The sequence below is a fragment of the Rhineura floridana genome, chromosome 4 (genome assembly GCF_030035675.1).
Source record: "Rhineura floridana isolate rRhiFlo1 chromosome 4, rRhiFlo1.hap2, whole genome shotgun sequence".
Lineage (NCBI taxonomy): Eukaryota > Metazoa > Chordata > Lepidosauria > Squamata > Rhineuridae > Rhineura > Rhineura floridana.
The window spans coordinates 167,495,557-167,519,040 of record NC_084483.1 but is presented as its reverse complement, the minus strand read 5'-3'; the positions used below and the strand labels follow the sequence as shown (position 1 = coordinate 167,519,040).

The 23,484-nt window shown below is 44.9% G+C and overlaps 1 long non-coding RNA gene across 2 annotated transcripts in view; it reads right to left on the bottom strand.

The window, feature by feature from the left end:
- Positions 1-11,150, bottom strand: part of LOC133384494 (uncharacterized) — a 31,986-nt gene extending 20,836 nt beyond the window's left edge. For both annotated transcript variants that reach the window (XR_009762587.1, XR_009762586.1), the window contains exon 1: positions 10,739-11,150. This is a non-coding gene — a long non-coding RNA (uncharacterized LOC133384494). The remainder of the gene's footprint in view (positions 1-10,738) is intronic.
- Between the last annotated feature and the right edge of the window lie 12,334 nt (positions 11,151-23,484).

Below are 23,484 nucleotides of genomic sequence, written 5' to 3'. Positions count from 1 at the left end.
AGACATGGTTATGAATGTGCTGAAAATCAATGGGACTTTGGAGTGAATGTAAAAAAGAATTGTGTTTGTGTTGTCTTTCTGTCTCCCCCTCCTCCAGTCCTATTTTAAAGCAAGTAGGCAGGGCTTACTTAGGTATTACAGTTTTTATTCTGTAGGAAACTAATACTGATTTTTTAAAAACTAATACTGATTTTTCTGCAATGACCAACTGGTTTGACAATAAAGTATTATATGGGCTGTATGTATTTATACATCTGCAGTGTGTGTGTGTAGTCTTTTCAATGACCCTGTGAGGTAGGGTTGGAAACCAGGGCAGCTCACAACAAGAAATAATAATAATAATAATAATAATAATAATAATAATAATAATAATAATAATAATAATAATAACAATAATTTAATTTGTGGGTCGCCTATCTGGCCAATGGCCACTCTAGGCGATGTACAATTTAACAACAATACATTACATCATAATAAAATACATCATAAAATACAATATAACGATAAAACAATAAAACAATTCCAGTACAGAGTAGTAGGCTATTGGTCGTAAAAATTTAACCCTCCCCGTAAGTCCCAAAGGCCTGTCTGAAGAGCCAGGTCTTCAAAGCTTGGCGGAATACATTCAGGGAAGGGGCATGCCGAAGGTCATACAGGAGGGAGTTCCAGAGAGTGGGGGCCGCCACTGAAAATGCCCTCTCTCTTGTCCCTGCCAACCTAGCTGTTTTAGTTGGCGGGATTGAGAGAAGGTCCTGTGTGGCTGATCTTGTTGGGCGGCATGGTTGGTGGCGCTGGAGGCGCTCCATCAGGTAAACTGGGCCGAGACCGTATAGGGATTTAAAGGTTAATACCAACACCTTGAATTGGGCCCGGAAAATAACTGGAAGCCAGTGTAGGTCGAACAACACTGGAGTGATGTGTTCCTGGCGGCGACAGTTTGTAAGTAGTCGAGCCGCAGCATTTTGTATAAGTTGTAATTTCCGGACCATTTTCAAGGGTAACCCCACGTAGAGCGCATTACAGTAATCCAACCGAAAGGTGACCAGGGCATGTACCACCAGTGGGAGCTGATGAGCAGGAAGGTAGGGCTGCAGTCTACGAATGAGGTGTAATTGATACCAAGCTGCCCGGCTCACTGCCGAAATCTGAGCCTCCATGGACAGCTTGGAATCAAGAACAACCCCAATGCTGCGGACCTGGTCCTTCAGGGGCAATTTCACCCCATCGAACACCAGGTCAACATCTCCCAACCTTCCCTTGTCTCCCACGAGTAGCACCTCAGTCTTATCAGGATTCAACTTTAGCCTGTTCCTTCCCATCCATCCACTCACGGATTCCAGGCACTTGGACATGGTCTCCACAGCTGACTCTGGTGAAGATTTAAACGAGAGATAGAGCTGAGTGTCATCCGCATATTGGTGACACTGCAGCCCAAATCTCCTGATGATTGTCCCCAGCGGCTTCATATAGATATTAAATAGCATGGGAGAGAGGATAGAGCCCTGTGGCACACCACAATTGAGAGGCCAAGGGTCTGAAACCTCCTCCCCCAATGCTACCTGTTGATGCCTATCGGAAAGAAAGGAATGGAACCACCGTAGTACAGTGCCTCCTATTCCCGATTCCTCCAGGCGATGTAAAAGGATACTGTGGTCGACAGTATCAAAAGCCGCTGAGAGATCCAGGAGGACAAGAAAGGTGAATTCTCCCCTATCTAATGCCCTCCTCATATCATCAACCAGAGCAACCAATGTTGTTTCAGTTCCTTGTCCAGTCCTGAAACCCGATTGGTATGGATCCAAATAATCTGTTTCATCCAAGTGTGTCGACAACTAATTAGCCACCACTCGCTCAATGATCTTGCCCAGGAATGGTAGATTCGAAATTGGGCGAAAGTTATTCAAAACTTGGGGATCCAAGGAGGACTTCTTTAAGATGGGCTTTACAATTGCCTCCTTGAGTGCTAATGGCATTACACCCTCCTCCAAGGATGCATTGACCACCGCCTTAATCCCCTCACCCAGTTTCTCTTTGCAGCTCACAAGGAGCCACGATGGGCAAGGATCAGTTAGACAGGTGGTAGGCTTCACAGTCGAGAGCACCTTGTCCACATCCTCAGAAGGAAGAGGTCGAAACCAATCCCATTTGACCGGATTGCAACTGGCCAACTCTGTTTCATTTACTGTATCCACAGCGTACGGAATCGAGCTCCGTAAATGTTCGATTTTATTGGCAAAGTGCTTTGCTAATTTGTCACAGGAGGCCTTAGACTGTTCCAAGGGTTCCTGAGCAACTGGACCGACCAGGCTTCGGACCACTTGGAACAACCTCCTGGGACAGCACTCTGCGGACGCAAAAGAGGAAGCAAAGAACCTCTTCTTTTCTGCCTTTATTGCCACTTGGTAGGCAGTTACTGCTGCTCTAACCTGTGTCCGGACATCTTCGGAATGGGATTTCCGCCACCGGCGTTCTAGTCGTCTCACCTCCTGTCTCAGATTACGCAACCGTGGAGTATACCATGGTGCTAACTGAGTTCTATTCAGGGGGAGAGGACGTTTCGGCGCCACGCGGTGCAGAGCCCTGGTGATCCCCTCATTCCACTCCATCACCAGGGTATCGACTGTGTGGCCTTCAGCAGGTTCCAATTCCCCAAGCGCAGTCAGGAATCCTTCTGGATCCATTAGGCATCTGGGGCGGACCATTTTAATAGGTTCTTTTCCCCTACGGAGGGTGTGTGGTATCGAGAAGTCTATATTTACCAGATAGTGGTCTGACCATGACACAGGGGTGGAAGAAGCCACCCCCAGCTTCAGAACACTTCCCTCCCCTCCCAGGACAAATATAAGGTCGAGAGCATGACCGGCTACATGGGTGGGCCCAATATTACTAAGGTGCAGTTCCCAGGAAGCCATGGTTTCCAGGAAATCCCGAGGGGCTCCTACGAGAGTGGCCTCAGCATGTACGTTGAAGTCCCCGAGAATTAACAGCTCTGGGGACAACGCATGTACAGCCAAGACCACCTCTAGCACCTCGGCCAGGGAGTCTGCTGTGCAGCGGGGTGGGCGGTACACAAGCAGGATCCCCAAACTGCCCTTCGGGCCCAACCTCCAGTACATGCAGTCAACAAACTTAGTCCTATGAAGAGGAGGTCTGGTAAAAACTAGAGACTCCCGATAGATGACTGCCACACCCCCTCCCCGCCTTCCCACCCTCGGTTGTTGTGCATAACGGAAACCCGGTGGACACATGGCCTCAAGAATGGGAGCTGAGGCCTCATCCAGCCAGGTCTCCGTAATACATGCCAGGTCTGCTTGCCCATCCAAGATTATATCATGGATATGCGATGTTTTTTGTACTACAGACCTGGCATTACACAACAACAATCGAAGGTCGGTAGGAATCCTGCATCCCCCAGTTGTCGTCTGGTTCTGAACAGACCCGGAACATGGGATGGGTATTACACATCTATCCCATGTTCCCCTCATCTGGCATGGTCTGCCAACAGTACCATTCCAGCGTCTGCCGCCCACTCTTTCTATAGTTTGGCCCCTCACCCTCCCTGTCACATCTCCCCCCTGACTTGCACATGCCCCTGTCCCTGTTCGCCAGTCAGACAGGCCATCCACCCTAAAACAATAATGAGCCGGAGACCCGCCTCTAACACTCTGATACTGCTAAATTAAATTAAAATTAAAATTAAAGGTCATTACAATTCCCCCACAACCACACATCCACACATCCATACATCCCCAAAGTACCAAAGCCATTTAAAATCCAATAACCATAAAGCAAGAATAAACAGTTGGAAAACAGCCTAAAGCGGCATGATTCTGAATTTTGGGTTGGGTGAATGAAGTTTATTTATTTATTATTTGATTTATATCCCGCCCTTCCTCCCAGCAGGGGCCCAGGGCGGCAAACAAAAGCACTAAAAGCACTTTAAAACATCATAAAAACAGACTTTAAAATATATTAAAACATCTTTGAAAATATTTTTTAAAAGCTTTAAAAAACATTTTAAAAAAAAAGAAAAGGCTTAAAAACATATTAAAAAGCAATTCCAACACAGACTCAGACTGGGATAAGGTCTCAACTTAAAAGAACAAGTTGAAAGAACAAGTTCCTTATCACTTGAGGCTGTAGTTCTCTGCACACTTCCCAGTTTGAGTAAGCCCCATTGAATACATTGGGGCTTGCTTCTGAGTAAACAAACATCGGATTGCACTATAAATATATTTACAGATTGTGTAATTCATAAACATATTTGAGAGTCATGTTTATATAAATATTAATGGTAATATTAATTATTGTTGCGGTCCTCATTGGCTTTTATTGTATTTTATTGTATTTTACTGTGAAGTTGTACGTCGCCTAGAGTGGCCGTTAATTCGGCCAGATAGGCGACTCACAAATAAAATTTTATTTTTATTTTTTTATTTCTTCATACTGTGTCCCAATAAGTATTTGATTTCACACTATGGTTGTAGATGATTTTTTCCTCTACATTTTAAGTGTGCCCTTCTTCCTGGGGGTGGTCATGGTTCTCTATTTTTTTCATCCTGAGGGGAGGATAGGCTGAGAGATGGTGAGTAGCACATTTAAGGTCTCTTCACCTCCCCCCTTTTTTTATTTGTAATTATTTTATATTTCTCCAATATCTTCCCCTGGCTGTTTTTATGTATTTTAAATATCTTTAGATTAAATAAATAGGAAATCATAATTGTGAACCTCCCTAAAAGCAATTTACCTATCCTTATGTTTTGGCAAAGTGATGGTGTGAAGGCATGCTGGTAGAACAAGAGACCATGTTTGAGGCATGTTATAAGGTGTTTGAGGACTTTCTCACACATTACTTTTTGAGACCTGTAGATTCATGTCGGAAAGAACATGTGCACGTATTGAATGGTGGCTTGGGTGCTGTTTTTTCAGTCTACGCTGCATGCGTAGCGAAGGTGATACATCATCTGGCAGCTAGCTTCATAACGTGAGAATGAAAAACATTTGGATCACCATTCACTTGTTTACTTTTCTCACTATTGAGACCACTTCATATATTACTTTTTCATACACAGAAATTTAATCTTGGTATAGGAAAAAGTATTTTGTAAAATATGAAGGACAGTGGCTGCCCAGTCAGTATAACCACTGTACAAGATCTACTCAGCCACTGTAATTACCTTTTTGTTTTGAGTGCCCTTTTGTCTGGGTCTTGGATCAGGTGTGTATCCAACTTTGATGTGCTTATGGAAGAGGTGTGCAAGTAGTGCCCCCCCAAGTGTGGAGGCTTGGACAAACATTGTGTTATGGAAAACCAAAGTCTGTGTGAAAGAAAGTACATATTTGGGAATGCCATCAGTGTAATCCTAAACACACTTAATAAATAATATCGAACTTACTCGTCACAAAATATATTATGGTCATGTCCATAAGCACCAGGAGGGTAGTCGCCCAGGGGATCTTAGTCCCTCTGCTTTTTTAGGAGCAGGGTCCCTATGTCTCCAAGCATCCTACAGTCAGCAGGATTACTGCAATGCGCTCTACGTAGGGCTGCCTCTGAAGACAGTTCGGAAGCTACAGCTCGTGCAAAACGCAGCGGCCAGACTGATAACGTGGACCAAGTGGTCCGAACACATAATACCTGTTCTGGCTCGCTTGCACTGGCTTCCAATATGCTTCTGGGCCAGAGTGCTGGTTTTAACCTATAAAGCCTTATACGGTGCGGGACCACAATACCTGCTGGAACGCCTCTCCCGATATGAACCTGCCCGTACACTACGTTCTACATCGAAGCCCCTCCTCCGAGTTCCGACTCATAAAGAAGCTCGGAGGGTGGTAACAAGAACTAGGGCCTTCTCAGTGGTGGCCCCCGAACTGTGGAACAGTCTTCCTGATGAGGTGCGCTTGGCGCAGATGTTACTATCTTTTTGGCACCAAGTCAAAACCTTCCTCTTTTCTAAGGCATTTTAATCTAACTTAATCTAGTTTTAACATGTGCTGTAACTGTTTTTAGTTTTCTTACTCTTTTATATTGTTGTTGTATTTTATTATGGGATTTTATTGTATATGTTTGTATTTCTTTGTTGTACACCGCCCAAAGAGCTATGCTAGTGGGGCGGTATAAAAATTTAACAAATAAATAAATAAAATAAAAGGGAGTGTGTTAGTCACTGAAAAGAGTCTTCTAATATGCTTCCTTGCCTTTTCTGCAGATTGGAGCCAATCAGAGTGAAAGGAGGTGAGTCAGCCACTGAGAAGACTCTTCTCAGTTGCTAATGCTCTCCACTTTCATGCTGATTGGCTCCTAGAGATGTTTGTTGTTGTGAGAGAATGCATTAACAAAGATCTCATTCTTAATCCAGGAGCAAAAAAGGGTGTACGTGGCTGTAACTATCATGAAGGGACCCTGCAGCTCTGAATTTTCTACTAAACAACTGATAAATACCTATGTAACTTTGTGTCTGGAGACTTATTATTAAGAATTACTTTCCATAATTGTAAAGAGGTGTGTCCACACGCATGCATCCCAGGCACCTAAATGAGGGGAGAGAGCAGCATAGGGACATAAGCAGGTGTCTTATTCCAGGGGTTCCCAAACCTTTCTTCTACATAGACCACTTGAAAATTGCTGAGGGTCTGAAAGTATCTGAAAATTTACTATGGGCATATGTAAGATAATTAACTCCCATTAGTAATAAGAGCAAGAATTTGAGCTGTGCGTATGATATTGTAATTTAAAGGTGTAATTTTAATTTTGCTAGTTGTTTATGTCACTACTATTGCCATTACATTCAGTGATATATGGGAATTACGATTTACGAGTAACATTAGTACAAAAAACATTACTAAGGATTCTGTATGGTCTGATACGGGAGGAGGTCCAGTAGTTACCGCACCAGGTGACACCAACCCTAGTGACGCCACTGACCTGTCCCATTTGGTGAGCCGCAGGAGGCAGCTTCTCAGTGAAGTACCTTCAGTCCCTGGACTCACTCTGCCCTCCTGGGCAGAAAGGCATATCAGAGAGCTTCCTATTCTAGTTGAACTTTGCTGAAGCAACAAGGTCTTCATGAACACTGGTATGTTCCTGCATCATTGACTGGTTTTTGGTTCTGACTTCTTTCATGACCCTCCCTCCTGGTTCAGGCCTGACTTGCTCATTGGTCCTGACTATTGGCTTGTCCTATGGTTCCTGGCTCACTTCAGACTATTGCCCAATGCCCAGCCCTGACACAAGATAAATAGCAACTGCAGGATGAGGGAAGGGGTTAACTTCACATGCACTGCAGTCCTAATTCTCATTGCCCCCCTCCAACCTCCTGTGAATTCTTAAAAAAAAAGACACATGAAATGCAATTAGAAGTTTCTCACATCATTAGTTTGGCTGTAAGAACTAGACTTATTTTATCTCATGGTATATACAATAGCAGATACCACAACATTTTTGGGACATGCTGAATTAATCCCAATGGTTTTTCTGGTGGGGGAGGGAGGAAGGTATGTGCAGTGGAAATACCTCTCAAGTTTGTGACCTAATGATGCTAGACCTCCCAAGGAAGTTTAAACATACTCACATACTCCTCACTGAGCTATCTTGGTATGAATAATCACTCATTAACTACATGATGCATAAAGCGAGTAAGAGGAACTGCATTATCTGTAATATGATTTAAGTGTTCTGCAGTGCTGGAAGTAGGTTACATGTGTTCACCAAATTCCCCATAACATTATATTAGTGCTCTAAGCTTAGTAGGGGAGCTTGAGGAATTCAATCTTTCAATGAATTCAATATGAACTGATCTGATCTGCACCTGCTGGAGCAATGTATAAATCAGAACTTAGTTATTCACCTAACTTCACTGTTCCTGAATGTTCCAATTCAGTTCTCAGCTTTAAAAATGTATCAAAATACTATTTATTTATTTATTTATTTATTTATTTATATTACATTTCAAGGCCACCCTTCATCCCAAGGTGTGTATACTTAATCCAAAAAAATGCAATGCTTTTGCCCACACACCCAGAAAGGAGACTAGAGAGACATAAACAGGCTATATTTATTATGCACCAATAAGAAGACCTGCAGCCAATTCAACCAATTATGAAAGTGTGGGCAGGTGGATTCTGGATAAATCAGATAGTGACATGCATCCCTCCATTCCTGTGGAAATGTTCACCCAAATCATCCTCCAGCCAGTGGAGTCACTAGGGTTGGTGTCACCCGGTGCAGTAACTCCTTGGCAAGCCCCCAAATGTCCTGCTGAGTGCGCGTGCACACGCGTGCACAAGGCCAGCCACCCATGCTCCTGGGAGGGCACACACCGGAGGGGCACCCAGCTGGAGAAGCACCCAGCCAGAGAAGCAGGCCTGGTAATGCCAGCGCACCTCCCTCGCCCCGCCGACGTTGCTCCCAGTCTCGCCTGCCCACCTGCCTGACTCTGAGGAGGAGTTGGCTGCTCCAACGCCAACCCGGAGCGCTTCTTGGCTCCTTTGCCGGGCAAAGGTGCGGGCGCCCTGCCCCACGACTGGGCTGCTCTGGGTGTCACCCCCCTCATGGTGTCACCCGGGTGCAATCCACACTCCCTGCACCCCGCTAGTGATGCCACTGCCTCCAGCCCCAAGCAGAGGATGGGAAGGATCTTATTCCATCCCCCAGAATGGGAGCCATGGCTTTGTGTGCCTACATGTGTACTGAGCTCCTGCAATCTAGGGTTCAGCAGGATACTCATGGCAGACAGCAACAGAAGGTGGTTAATGAGTGCCCTTCATCCAATGATGTCTCAGAGAGATCTTTTACATCTTAAAAGCTACTCACCTGCCCCTACTAAATGCCAATCAGTAAAGAACCACAATGACCTGGAATCATTCCCCAAAGCCAATCAAATCCCACACAGTATGGAGTAGGTGACAAAAGAAAGCCCCAAAAGCCAATCAAGGACACCCCAAACTCCTCCTCAAATCCCTGAAGGGTGACTAGCACAGCCCAAGTGGCCAAAGGTGGGAGGGCAGATGCTGCAGAAAGGAGAAGGCTGGTTGGAGGAGTGGAACTGGTGTATCTGTGAATGGCCACGATGGCCAGATAACCTCATTCCCTTCTCCCTTCAGGATGAAGTCTCTCAAGACTTCAACTGGGGTGGGGCACATTTGTCCCCATTTTATAATGGGACTAGCATTCTGAAGCCAGAAAACCATTAATACACTTGAAAAATATATTTTGAGGGGAAACACACTTAGAAATGTGGATTTTGAGAAAAATATACTTACATATTGAAATATGTATTTAAATGTGAAATTTTCATATGGATTTTATAACACACATAAAATATGTATTTAAATGTGAATTTTCATATGGATTTTTAAAATACATACACACATTGTATGTGTGTGTGTGATTATATGTATTTGTGATTAACAAAACAGAGGTTTTTATTTTTCTAGCATAATGTTTTGGCTTCTGCCTTCATCATCTGCTAACATACAAATGGTGGCAGTTATAGAGTTTTGAGGATGGACTGCTCTGAGGGGCTCCATTCGCAGCCTGTCTGTATGCACACATATGATTAATGTGGAAACAGCACAGAACGGTGAGCACATATAAAAGTGCAATGGACTGGATATAGACTGATTTCCCCATCCCTAAAGCTTAGTCATGAATATGGGTGAAATGTTTGGCTGGTATTACATGTTTGCCTGTTCTTACCCACTTTAACCCCTGATCTTCCTGGAGATATCTTGAATGCAGTCCTTACACAAAGGCGAGCTCTTCATTATATACTATTGTTGGGGGATGTGATGATGTGAGAAGGGACTTAGCTGTGGAGGTATTCCAGCTGTGGAATGCCCTCCTCTTAGAAATGCACTTCCTACCAACACTTTTATCATTTTGATGCAAAATAATGATATGCCTATTTGACTAGGAGTTTTCAGGATTTTACAGTGCAATTCTATACATGCCTCCTCAGAAATAAGCCCTCTTGAATTCAGTGAAACGTACTTCCATGTAAGTGAATATAGGATTGCAGCCTCTTTGTGTTAATTGACTTAGGCTACAATCCAGCACATGTCTACTTAGAAGTAAGATCTATTGGGTTCAATGGGACTTACTCCCAGGTAAGTATGCATTGGATTGCAGCCTTATTGTGAGCAGCTGCTCTATATGTTGAACTGCTCTTGCTGTTTAAATTGTTTTTGTGGTGCTTTTTATTCCTATGTGATGCCTATGTCATTTCATGTGATTTGTATGCTGTACTCAGCCCTGGGATCCATTGTGATGAAGGGCAGGTTATAAATGGCCTTAATCAATCAATCAGTCAATCAAAGATATTTTAGCATCTAAGTTATAGCATAACAGCTGCCCTGGGTTCCTACTGGGAGGAAGGGTGGGATATAAATCTAATAAATAAATAATAATAATAAATAACAGCAGGTCAACTCTCTTTAAAAGAGCATAATGTTTCTCTATTGCAGCAAATGCAGATTAATTTACTTTCATTCAAGTAGAACTTGAGAATCCAACTTAAACTTTAGTTTGGGTCATCGGAAATATCATGCTGTTTGACCTTCACTGTTTGCTTGGTAGAGTAGGCTGGAAAGGAGGAGGAGCCATCACAAATAGCAAAGCCAGATTCTTTAACGTATAAAAGAAAGAAAAGGAAAAAACAAACCCATGAACAAAGGAACCAGCTGTTACAACTGCAAGAAGCTGCACTTACACTTTGAGAAAGTGAATGAAACCAATTACCTGCAGGAGTCTTTGAGTTGTAAACTGCTGTAATGCTTTCCCGGAACACATTCCTTCCAAACCACAGGATGATTCCAATTCAGTGACAGGCTTCCTGAAGAGAGCCTGTGTTTCTCAGAGGTGTTCTTTAGACGTCTTTAAATATGTCTCATGTAGGCTGCTCTCTCCATGCGAGAGGGTCAGATTTTGCACTCATTTCAAATCAATGTAAGCTGGAAATTGTCAATCATTGCCCACAGTCTTCTTTAGGGCCAATTCTTACAACTATTTCTTACACGCAGTGAAAGATCTTAAGCCAGCCACGTGATAAAGAAGACCAGAATCCCAGAAGGCTTGCTGTCTAGTGTGAACTGTTGAAGCCTCTGTTATTTTACTTTACTGGATATATAGACTGCACCACGCCAAGGGCTTAGGGTGGGTAGCAATTTGCTAACTATTCTACCAAATCCCTCACTATCCCTGTTTTCCCAAAAAATGAGCTGGAATTAAATGGCTTTATATTGCTTCAGAAATGCACATGGCCTCAAGCTTTGACAAGTCTCCAGGAGAAAAGTATCCAAACGTTAGGAACCTGCCTTATAGCAAGTCAGACCAATGGTCCATCTAACTCAGTAGTGTCTGCACTGACTGGCAGCATGTATTCCCCCCACATTTCTTTAAGTGAACCACCTAAGTGGGATTTACTTGTGAGTAAACATGCATAAAATTGCACTGTATGAAAGCATTTCGAGTGGAACTTAAAAGATTGTGGTAGACCAGAGGGGTATGATCTCTCATGTAAACTGGCCCCAGGCCATTCATCTGTGAAAATTGTGTATATAAAAATATATGAGCTGAGGCAACAGGACTCAAGTAATCTCTAAGTTAAGATACTATAAAACCTGGAAGCCTTGGAGGATGGTACATATTCTAGTTCTTGTGAATCACAGTACAAATCAACTCAAGTAAAGCGAAGAAACTCCTGAGATTTCTTGACTAGACCTGACATCTCAAAGAGTTTAAAAGCACTTTAAGTCCAGTAAAAAATTCATAGTCCTTTCCTTCAGTGCAAAAGACTTCATAGTTTACTCTGCCACCACTCACATATGCTCAGAGACACGTTACCAGATTCTTCCAAGCTACACAGGAAATGGATTGGTCTGTGAAAGACCAACCCAGATTGTGTTTGCATTTTTATAAATTTGTAGGGCAGTACAATATCTCAGAGAGGAGGTCAGGTCTCCTGCTCCCCTGGTGCATTCACTATAGCTGCCTAATTTCCCTGCTTTTTAAAGTTTGATAGAAATATCTGTTGGCTATAGGTATACTCTTAAACCATAAGGTTTTTTGCCTATTAGTGAATATTTTCTAGATGAGTTGCATAATATAAGAAGCAATATGAGGCTTATGAGGAAGCCAAAAAAGTAATTAATCCAGGCTATTTTATTTATTTATAAATAATATAGAAACAATATAAAATATTGTTTTATATAATGCAATGGCATAAATAAACTCTAAAAGTAAAATGTGGATTGACAAGGTTAGCTACTTCATTGTAAACAGTAAAATGGGATGCAGCGGCGTCACTAGCGGGAGTGCAGGGGGGGTGCGGACCTCCGGTGCACGCCCTCCCAGGGGCATGGACGAGGTGGCTGGGCTTGGTGCGTGTGCACAGCTGTGCGCACTTGAGGCCAGCCACCCCGTCCATGCCCTTGGGAGGGTGCGTGCAGAAGGGACACCCAGCTGGAGAAGGCCTGGGAATGCCGGCGTGCCTCCCTCGCCCTGCCGATGCTGCTCCCGGTCTTGCCCTCCCGCCCGCCTCCGAGGAGTTGGAGCAGCCTTGCCAGGCAACGGTGTGGTGCGGGGAAGCTCTGGGTGTCACCCCCCTCATGGTGACACCCAGGTGTGGGCCACACCCTCCGCACCCCAGTAGTGACGCCCCTGATGGGATGCTTTTTCTGCCTTTCTGATGAAGCTTTTTCAGCACCAGCACCTTTTCACATAGGACAAAAAAAGAAAAAACCAATACCCAGCAACTTAGGGGACTCCTGCCCAAGTTGCTCCCCCAGTAGGTGCTAAAGCAGCCCCACCCAAGTGAGTAACACTACTGAGTTGGAAGAGGAAGTATCCAGGGGTCTGACTCCTGTCTCTCCAATGCCCAATCACAGATAGATTTTTCTATACAGTGAGATAATTCCCTGTTGACTCTTTCTCACCTGAAGGAGCCACTCACATCGACATGAATCCTCCCCCTACAGTAGGTGTGGGGAACACTTTTTCAGCCCAAGGGCCAGGTACCCTTCTGGGCAAGCTTCTGGGGGCCACATGCCAGTGGTGCATGAGGCCGGAGGCAAAAGTCAGCAGGACAACAAATGGGCATTTTGGCTTTGTATAGTAAGTTCGTTTCTACTCACACATGCACATCTCCATCCAGGCAAGCAATAAGCATGATCAGAGGTCAAAGATATGTTCCTGTCGGACAAAAACACTCAAGGAGGGTGCAAAGCAGGGCTGGTGAGGGATATGGCTCAGGAGGGGAGTTGGCCTGGTGAAGAGTCCTGAGGGTCAGATAGGGAAGCCTGGAGGGCTGCATTGGGCTCCCAGGTCTGAGGTTTCCCATCATTGCCTTATAGTGTTGATGAGTGATTGACAATCATTTAGGATCTCTCTCTCTCTCTCTCTAACCTACAGGTAGCCACTTGAGACAGTTTATGCCAGGAAGACATTTCCCCGTAGCATTGATTACGCAGGGGTTATGAGCTGAAAGGGGCTATTATTATTGTCCAGTCCTTTGCACAGCTCCCTATTCTTGCTCATTGCCCCCCCGCCCCCCCACGACATCCTGTATATTTTGAGATGTCATCACTCAGCCAGATGTTGGAGTCATGGCCATCTAAATCCAACTGGCTATTTGGAAATAATTCTGGGTTCTAAGGGTCGTAACTCATCATGTGCAGGTTTACCAGAATTAGGGATTATTCCTACTAAATTGTTAATAGGTCCTCCTTGTTAATGCTGCAGCTGTTGGTGATAAGTGTCTTTTGAAGCATTACCTAATCACCCTCTTTGCAAATCCCTGTAATCCAGCCCTCATAAAATGTACATGGATTATTGATTGAGAGGCCCTCGGGGATCCCTAAAACAAGGTTCAGCTCAGATGCCTGTGCAGAGGAGGAGGCGCACTGCAGATTTGCTCCCTGGAATGTATGCCAGGTGTTTGCAGTTTTGACTCAAAAGGAAAGGAGAGCAGGAGGGAAGGAGGGAGGGGTGAAGGATCATTCCCTTCCAGGAGGACCAGACTGCAGCAGAGGATGGTGATGGGAAGACTTGAGGAACATGAGCTCAAGACATTGAATATGGAAAGGTTATAGGGCTGGCTTCTTTCCCTCTGTGGGATCATTTCATGCACAGCCATAAAATGAAAGAACAGGAAGATAGATATATATCCCTCTCCAAATTATACCACATGACATGCAGTGATGCCTCTGGCACATTTATGAGGAGCGAAGCTTCACAATGAAGCAATCACAAAGAACAAATGTGTACGCATGGTGGGATCCGCAGTAGAGGTGGGAAGCAGCTGAATGAAGGCTCATAAAGCTCTATGAGATCCATGCACAGAATTCAAAGGAGAGGAGGTTTAAGATTAGTGGTACATTTATGAATGCAGCTGCAAGACATTATGCTAATGATCAGACAATACAAGGATGGCCCCAAGTCATAAATGTGTGTAATTTACATAGTCAAGAGCGTGTGATGTGTGTCCTCCCAGGCAGAACACATGAGCATATGTTCATATGCTCAGAGGCACATGTTACCAAATTCTTCCAAGCTACATAGGAAGTGGATTGGACTGTGAAAGACCAACCCAAATTATGTTTGTGTTTTTACAAATTTGTAGGGCAGTCCAATATCTCAGAGAGGAGGTCAGGTCTCCTTCTCCCCTGGTGCATTCACTATAGCTACCCAATTTCCCTGCTTTTTAAAGTTTGATAGAAATATCTGTTGGCTATAGGTACATTCTTAAATCAGAAGGTTTTTTGCCTATTAGTTAATTTCTCTGCTTTTTAATCTGGGAGGTAAGAAATGGGATCCTGTGCAAGTTTGCTGAGAATGGATTGATCATTTGCATGCTTACTGAGTTCAATGGAAAATTGTGTCTATTTTGGAAGTGTAGGTATTAATCATCTTAAATAAAATTAATTTAATGTTGGAAGACCTTTGTCAATACATATCCAATCCTTTTTTCTGGGTGCCAACATCTAAACATAAGAAGAGCCTGCTGGATCAAACCAATGATCCATCTAGTCCAGCATTCTCAAAGTGGCTAACCAGATGCCCAAGGGAAGCTTGCAAGCAGGACCTGAGTGCAACAGCACTCTCCCCTACCGCAGTTTCCAGCAACTGGTATTCAGTGGAGGTAGATCTGTTTTGTCTTGACCTGAATAAATACCACCACCACCACCACTACTACTACTACTGTATTTACAGCAATGTGCTAAATCTTAAGAATAATCCAAAAAATATGAAAGAGGTATCAAACACCTTCTGTAGCTGGAACAAATGCTTAGCTTAATATAGGCAGATGTTTAATAATGTTCCTACATCATGATTATTGGAAAGATTCAAGAATTTGTCCAGAGGGCCTCCAGAAAGATGTTTTTACAAGTGAAATCATAAAGTAGAAAATTTGAACAATAAAGTATCCTTTTCAGGTATATCATTGACTCTTCAGGCAGTCTTGTGACCTCATAATTCTTCAGTTGGCCCAATAAAATGGTGTCACATTAATATCCAGAACACCTCATCATCATATTTTTTCTCAAGAGAACCCAGTAAAGCCAAGCAAGCACTTTCCAAAGACGAAACACAATTGAAGCACTGTAACTATGTATAGGCACCCTGTGCTTGAAGGGAAATATGAAAGGTATGAAAGGATCTGCTCACACTTTTCGCTATTATAATTATGTAGAGAAGCCAAACAAGTTGCTATAAAGTGTGCAAAAACTGCTAAGGCTGAGCTGAAAGTTCTCAATGGAAGACTTTTGGCTTACCTTGTGTATGAGAGAGAGAGCAAGGGAGAGAAGAAAAACACTGCCCCCAACTCACCTTTTTTTGGCATTGCTTTTTGAGTGGGTAGTGGTAGCCATACACACACACCAATCCCCTGAGAATGGCACAATGTGATGGTGCCATGTCATTGCCAGAGGATGTTAAGGAAATAAAAACAGCAGCTGGCAAACACTTCTTCTAAGTTAAGGGAGGTCCATTGAAGCCCCCCACCCCAAAACTCCAGAGCTAGCATTGCCAGATATAGAAAATCAAATATTTCAGTGCTGTAGTTGCCCATCCTAAGGATTTTGTGTTTTCCCCAGTATTCATGATATCCTCATTGGTTGTGTCTAGAGTGATGGACGAAGATTAGGGAGGCCATAGTTCAAATCTCTACTAATAAGATTGCACTGCTGAATTTTATTGTTTGTTTTATTATTATAATGGATTTTAGTTTATGGTTTTAATTCTGTTTTTCATATTCACAGAAGCCCTGGGCTCTCTATGAGAAAGGGTGGGATCAGCTTTGTAGCCACATTGGGGCAAATGAGCAGGGCCGGCTCCAGGAATGCCGGGGCCCTTGGGCATCAGCTTGCCCTGGGCCCCTGGTGTGTCTGTGCACGCACGCACGTGCATGCCCACGCCCCCCAAACCCCCACCTACCTGTCTGCTGTCTTTTACCATTGCCCTTAATGAAGATGGTGGCCGTGGTTTCCCTAAGGGGATGACGCCTCCGCCGCCATCTTTGTTGATGGCACGTGTGCGTGCTACGTGCGCGCATCTCTGCCATCAACTAAGATGGCGGCAGGGGCTTCAGTACCTTAGGGAAACCGCGGCCACCATCTTCATGAAGGGCAATGGTAAAAGACAGCAGACAGGTAGGTGGGGGTGCGTGGGGGGCAAGGATCATGGAAGGGGAGCAGAGGGGTGGCTGAGGGGCCCCCTGTAGCTCCAGGGGCCATCGGGCCAGTGCCCCACCTGGCCGCCCTTTAGAACTGGCCCTGCAAATGAGTGTACTGCTGTCCCCCAAGTTGTGCTCCATGTACCCCCCTTGGATTTTTTTGAACGATTGCCTTTTTAATTTGTTATGTGACAGACAATGACAGCCCAGATTTAAAGAGTAACAGCTTGTTTTAAGAACAGGAGCAATTTAAGAATGGGACTAGAAACAAAGCCCTGTGAGGTGTTGTAACTGGGGCAAGAGCAACTCCTGTTTGGGTTCTTTTGTTTGTATTCCAGAACAAAGATGGAGTTAGGGTCCTCCAGCTGGCTAGGCTTGCCTACCTTTACCGGTGCTCTTCTCTACCTGATGTCCTTCCGTTGTAAACTGATATGCTCAGGGAAGCTGGTCTGCCCCTCCTTCCTTTGTCTTCTTCTTTGACTGTCCGAAGACAGAGGAGACATCTTTGTCTTTGCTCTCTCTCCTGAGTCATGAGGGCAATACCCAAGTCTGGGCATTCTGCCTCCAACTTAGTTAGAACTAGGTATGCCTTTCCTATCTGCTATGTATTTCTATATATAAAGTAGCTTTTCTTATTTTACTAAGTCTTAAGTCTCAGTGATCTAAATGCAGGGTAAAAGCCTACTACTTAGGTAAATACACACACTGGCACACACACAACTCAGATCGCTGAGGATCTCTGCATATTTCCATAACATGAGGAGAGACTGAAAGAACTGGGCATGTTTAGCCTGGAGAAGAGAAGACTGAGGGGAGATATCGCAGAGCTTGGAAAAGTTACTTTTTTAAACTACAACTCCCATCAGCCCCAGCCAGCATGGCCACTGGATTGGGCTGATGGGAGCTATAGTTCAAAAAAGTAACTTTTCCAAGCTGTGGAGATATGATAGCACTATCAAGTACTTGAAAGGGCCAGGATCTTTCTCAATCACCCCAGAGTGCAGGACATGGAATAATGGCCTCAAGTTATAGGAAGCCAGATTTCAACTGAATGTCAGGGAAAAATTCCTAACTGTTAGAGTGGTACAACAATGTAGCCAATGACCTAGGGAGGTGGTGGGCTCTCCAACACTGGAGGCATTCAAGAGGCAGCTGGACAGCCACCTGTCAGGTCTGTTTTAACTTGGATTCTTCCTGGGGTTCCCAGGCTCAGGGCCTGAGAATGATTCTATATCTTTAATAGGGGAGAAAATTCAGCTGAGTGCAGGTTTTCTTGCAACACTGTAATGGGAAAAACCACAAGGTGAAATCCTCCCTTCTCCCTGCACAACTTTTAAAAATACAGAAGACCTTTTGGAGGTTGGGCCTGGCAACCATGAGGTCTTCTGTATCTTTAAAAGTTGTGCAGGTGGAAGGGAGAATTTCACCTTGTGGGTTTTCCCATTACAGTGTTGCAAGAACACCTGCACTTGGCTGAATTTTCTCTTCTCTTAAAGATACAGAATAATTCTCAGGTCCTGAGCCTGGCAACCCCAATTCTTCCACTGAGCAGGGGGTTGGGCTTGATGGCCTCATAGACCCATTCTACTCTTCTATGATTCTATTTTTCTCTGAAAAATTCGGTGAGTAAGGGAGGGGCAAGTGCACAACAAAAGACTCATCTGGAAGAGCCCCCCGAAGTCTGCCCACTCAAGTATTTCCCTAACTGAGGGTGGCTTTTTCATGATCGCAATCACCTTATAATTACTTCAGTGATCCTGAAACAATCCAGCCTGTATGGTAACATATCCCTTGAAGAGTTAAATATTAGAACTTTGTATTATGGGCTGAGAGCCAGTGTGGCATAGTGGTTAGAGTGTTGGACTACGATCTGGGAGACCAGGGTTCGAATCCCCACACAGCCATGAAGCTCACTGGGTGACCTTGGGCCAGTCACTGCCTCTCAGCCTCAGAGGAAGGCAATGGTAAACCCCCTCTGAATTCCGCTTACCATGAAAACCCCATTCATAGGGTCACCATAAGCCAGAATCGACTTCAAGGCAGTAGAAGTGCTTTACCCTTTTAAAGCACTCACTATACTCAACATAGTGGCTATTTTTTCTTCTTTTTCTTGAGTACTTGATGGCAAAAGATGAAAACAGCCCTAGAGGGATATTGTGTATTGTGAACGTACCACTCAGATAACTTTCTTGCATGTTTATCAATAATAATAATAATAAATAAAATTTTATTTTTAGGCCACCTATCTGGCCAAATGAACGGCCACTCTAGGCGGCGTACATAATTAAAAATACAACATATAATACAGTTTTAACATATAAAACAATTATAATCCACCAACCTACATCTATACACTGTAAACTAAAATTATCTAGGAGGCTTGTATGCCCGCTGAAACAACCAAGTTTTCAATCCTTGGCGGAAACCTACCAGGGAGGGGGCATGGCGAAGGTCGTATGGCAGAGAGTTCCAGAGGGTGGGGGCCACAACTGAGAATGCCCTCTCTCTGGTCCGCACCAGCCTAGCTGTCTTAACTGGTGGGACCGAGAGAAGGTCTTGTGAGGCAGATCTCGTCAGGCGGCATATTTGGTGATGCTGGAGGCACTCCTTTAGATAAACTGGACCGACACCATATAGGGCTTTAAAGGTTAACACCAACACCTTGAATTGGGCTCGGTACACAACTGGTAGCCAGTGCAGATCTTTCAGCACTGGGGTGATATGATCCTGGCGGCGGCTGTTTTGAATCAACCGTGCCGCCACATTCTGTACCAGTTGTAATTTCCGGACCATCTTCAAGGGTAGCCCCACGTAGAGCGCATTACAGTAGTCTAAGCGAGAGGAGACCAGGGCATGCACCACCCATGGGAGCAGATGGACCGGAAGGTAGGGTCACAGCCTCTGTATCAGATGTAATTGATACCAAGCTGCCCGGCTCACCGCTGACACCTGAGCCTCCATGGACAGCTGGGAGTCAAGAATGACCCCGAGACTGCGAACCTGGTCCTTCAGGGGCAATCTAACCCCGTTCAGCGTCAGGTCAATATCTCCTATCCTTCTCTTATCTCCCACAAGCGGTACGTCGGTCTTGTCAGGGTTCAGTTTCAGCCTGTTTCCTCCCATCCATTCACTTACAGACTCCAGGCACTTGGAAATAGTCTCCACAGCCAACTCCGGTGAGAACTTAAATGAGAGATAGAGTGTCATCTGCATATTGGTGACACTGCAACCCAAATCTCCTGATGATAGCTCCCAGCGGCTTTACATAGATGTTAAACAGCATGGGAGAGAGGATAGAACCCTGTGGCACACCACAATTGAGAGGCCAAGGGTCTGAAACCTCCAGTCCCAATGCCACCCTCTGGTGCCTGTCAGAGAGATAGGAACGGAACCACCGTAAAACAGTGCCCCCAATTCCCATTCCCTCCAGGTGATCCAGGAGGATACCGTGGTCAACGGTATCAAAAGCCACTGAGAGATCCAGGAGGACGAGGAAGGAGTGTTCTCCCCTATCCAACGCCCTCCTTAAATCATCCACCAGAGCGACCAAGGCTGTTTCAGTTCCATATCCAGTCCTGAAGCCCGATTGGAATGGATCTAAGTAATCTGTTTCCTCCAAGTGTGTCTGTAGCTGTTTGGCCACCACACGTTCAATCACCTTGCCCAAGAATGGTAAATTGGAGACTGGGCGAAAGTTGTTTAAATCTTGGGGATCCAAGGAGGGTTTTTTCAAGATGGGCTTTATTACCGCCTCCTTGAGGGCGGATGGCAATGCACCCTCTTCCAAGGAAGCATTTACCACCGCCATGATCCCTTCGCTCAGTCTCTCTTTGCAGCCCACAATGAGCCACGTGGGGCAAGGGTCAAACAAACAAGTGGTCGGTCTCACAGTAGAGAGCACCTTGTCCACTTCCTCAGAGGGAAGAGGCTGAAACCGATCCCACCGGACTGGATCACAACTGATCGCCTCTGGCCCGCTTCCTGTGTCCACGGCGTGCGGAATTACGCTCTTCAGGCGATTGATTTTATCAGCAAAATGTTTTGCAAATATGTCACAGGAGGCTTTAGAGTGCTCCATGGGTTCCTGGGCAGCTGGACCGACCAGGCTTCGGACCACTTGGAACAACCTCCTGGGACAACATTCTGCGGATGCAATAGAGGCAGCAAAGAAGCCCTTCTTTGCTGCCTTTGTTGCCACTTGGTAGGCTGCTATTGCTGCTCTAACCAGTGTCTGATCGTCCTCGGAGCAAGACTTCCGCCACCGGCGTTCTAGCCGTCTCACCTCCTGCCTCAAACCCCGCAACCATGGTGTATACCATGGTGCGGTCTGAGTTCTATTCAGGGGGAGAGGACATTTCAGAGCCACCCAGTCTATTGCCCCGGTGAGCTCCCTATTCCACTCTGTCACCAAGGTTTCGACCGGGCGGCCTTCAGACAGCTCCAAATCTCCCAGCGCATTCAGGAATCCAATTGGCTCCATCAGGTGTCTGGGGCGGACCATCCGAATCGGTCCCTGTCCCCTGTGGAGGGTGTGTGGCAATAAGAGGTCCATTTTCACCAGATAGTGATCTGAACATGACACACGGTTCGAAGAAATAGCCCCCATTTTCAGAGCACTACCACCCCCACCTGAGACAAATACAAGGTCGAGAGCATGACCAGCTACATGGGTGGGCCCACAATTACTAAGGTGCAGTTCCCAGGAAGTCATGGTTTCCATGAAATCCCGAGGGGCTCCTATGAGATCCGTCTTGGCATGCAGGTTAAAATCCCCCAGAACCAAAAGTTTGGGGGAGAGAACCCGCACAGCCGAGATAACCTCCAGCACCTCGGTCAGGGAGTCAGCTGTGCAGCGGGGTGGGCGGTACACAACGTTTTTATAAGTCTACAAAAGGAAATCAATTCTGTAGTAAATATTTCACAAAGTTAAGCACTCAAGTCTCATTGGCTTCAGCAAGAAAGTAGTGCACATTGTTCTCAGTTCTCCTCTCCCTAAATCCTTGGCTATGGTTACAATGTAATGTGCTCTTACTCTGTTTCTAAACCTGTTTTTTTGTATTGTGTTGTCAACTTTTGAGGAAACAAGCTCCACACTAGTTTTTAACTTCTTAGTTATGGCATAAACTATTTTGTTTGTTTTGCACCTTCTGGTAAACCTTTTTCATTGTATCCTTAACATCCTTTTTTTCCTTGTGAAATAAAATATATGTCAGTCATTTAATTCCTGGTGTTTATACTAAATCTTCTGTTAACGGGACTTTTACATAGCCAGTTATGTAGATTTACACACTCTCTGGATGGAGATGGAGTAGGGTTGCCAGTCTCAGGGCCTGAGAATGATTCTGTATCTTTAGGAGAAGTGAAAATTCAGCCAAGTGCAGGTGTTCTTGCAACACTGTAATGGGAAAACCCACAAGGTGAAATTCTCCCTTCCCCCTGCACACCTTTAAAGATACAGAAGATCTCTTGGTTGCCAGGCCCAGCCTCTAAGAGGTCTTCTGTATCTTTAAAAGTTGTGCAGGGGGAAGGGAGAATTTCACCTTGTGGTTTTTCCCATTACAGTGTTGCAAGAACACCTGCACTTGGCTGACTTTCTCTTTCAGAGCTTGGAAAAGTTACTTTTTTGAACGACAACTCCCATCAGCCCAATCCAGTGGCCATGCTAGCTGGGGCTGATGGGAGTTGTAGTTCAAAAAAGTAACTTTTCCAAGCTCTGCTTCTCCTAAAGATACAGGATCAGTCTCAGGCCCTGAGCCTGGCAACCCTAAGATGGAGTGAGGGGGAAGGCCTTTTCCTTTCCTTGGCCTGGTCCTCACGTCCTCTCCACCAGCAAGTGGGGGAGAGGGATTGGTTGTTGCTATGTGCCTCCCATGCCCCAAATGCCCCACCTAGAAATGGGGCTGGCCCGCCTAACAAGGAAGGCTGGGGTAGAAAATAAACATCCTCACCCTCACTGCGTGACTTGGGGCAAGTCACCATCACTTATCCTAACCTACCTCACACGGTTGTAGTTAGGATAAAATGGGGAGGGGAAAGACCCTGTGGAAACATTTTCTTCCCTCTCCCTGGGAAGAAGGCCCAGATTCCCCCCTCCAAATTTATAATGTTCTGCTCCATTTAGAACGATTTTATTTCTTTTATCATTGTAATGGTTTTATTAGTTGTATTTCTACTGTTGTAACCCGCCCTGGTACCTTATGGTGAAGGAAGGGTAAGAAGTCCTACAAATGAATAAGATTAAGTTAATAGAAATGTACTATAAACAAACAGAAGGGGAACAGCTACAGTTCGTCTTCTCATTTCCTGATGCCATTTCAGAAGACCTGATGCTTCCATACACAACATCCTAATTAAGGGCACCTTGCTATCCCTTTGGGAGTACGTCAGTTAACACACAGCATGCGGCACATCAGTTGCAAACCATTTGCCCTGAGAAAGAGAGCAAGCTGGCGAATTCCCAAGGAAAGATTCAAATGTGCCTGTTAATGGCCTCTCCCCCCAAACGTTAATGATCTTAAGCTACCAGGAAATGTCAGAACTAAAGGCTTATTTATTTACCTAATGCCTTTTCGGGTGTCACATTAAAACTCCCTTCTAATTGGAAAGCACTCATAAGCAACAGAAAAGCAGTTCCGACCAAATGACTCTGCTCTTAACTGCTATGGGAGTGGAAACACAGAGGGAAGGGAGGAAAATGGATAGGAAAAGTGGAAAAAGATGCCACCAGCCTTTTGTGAATGCCATTTGCATTGACCTATAGGCTAGGGCTCAATGAAAACGGCCTCCCAAATTTCTTCACACTAGTGCAAGTTAG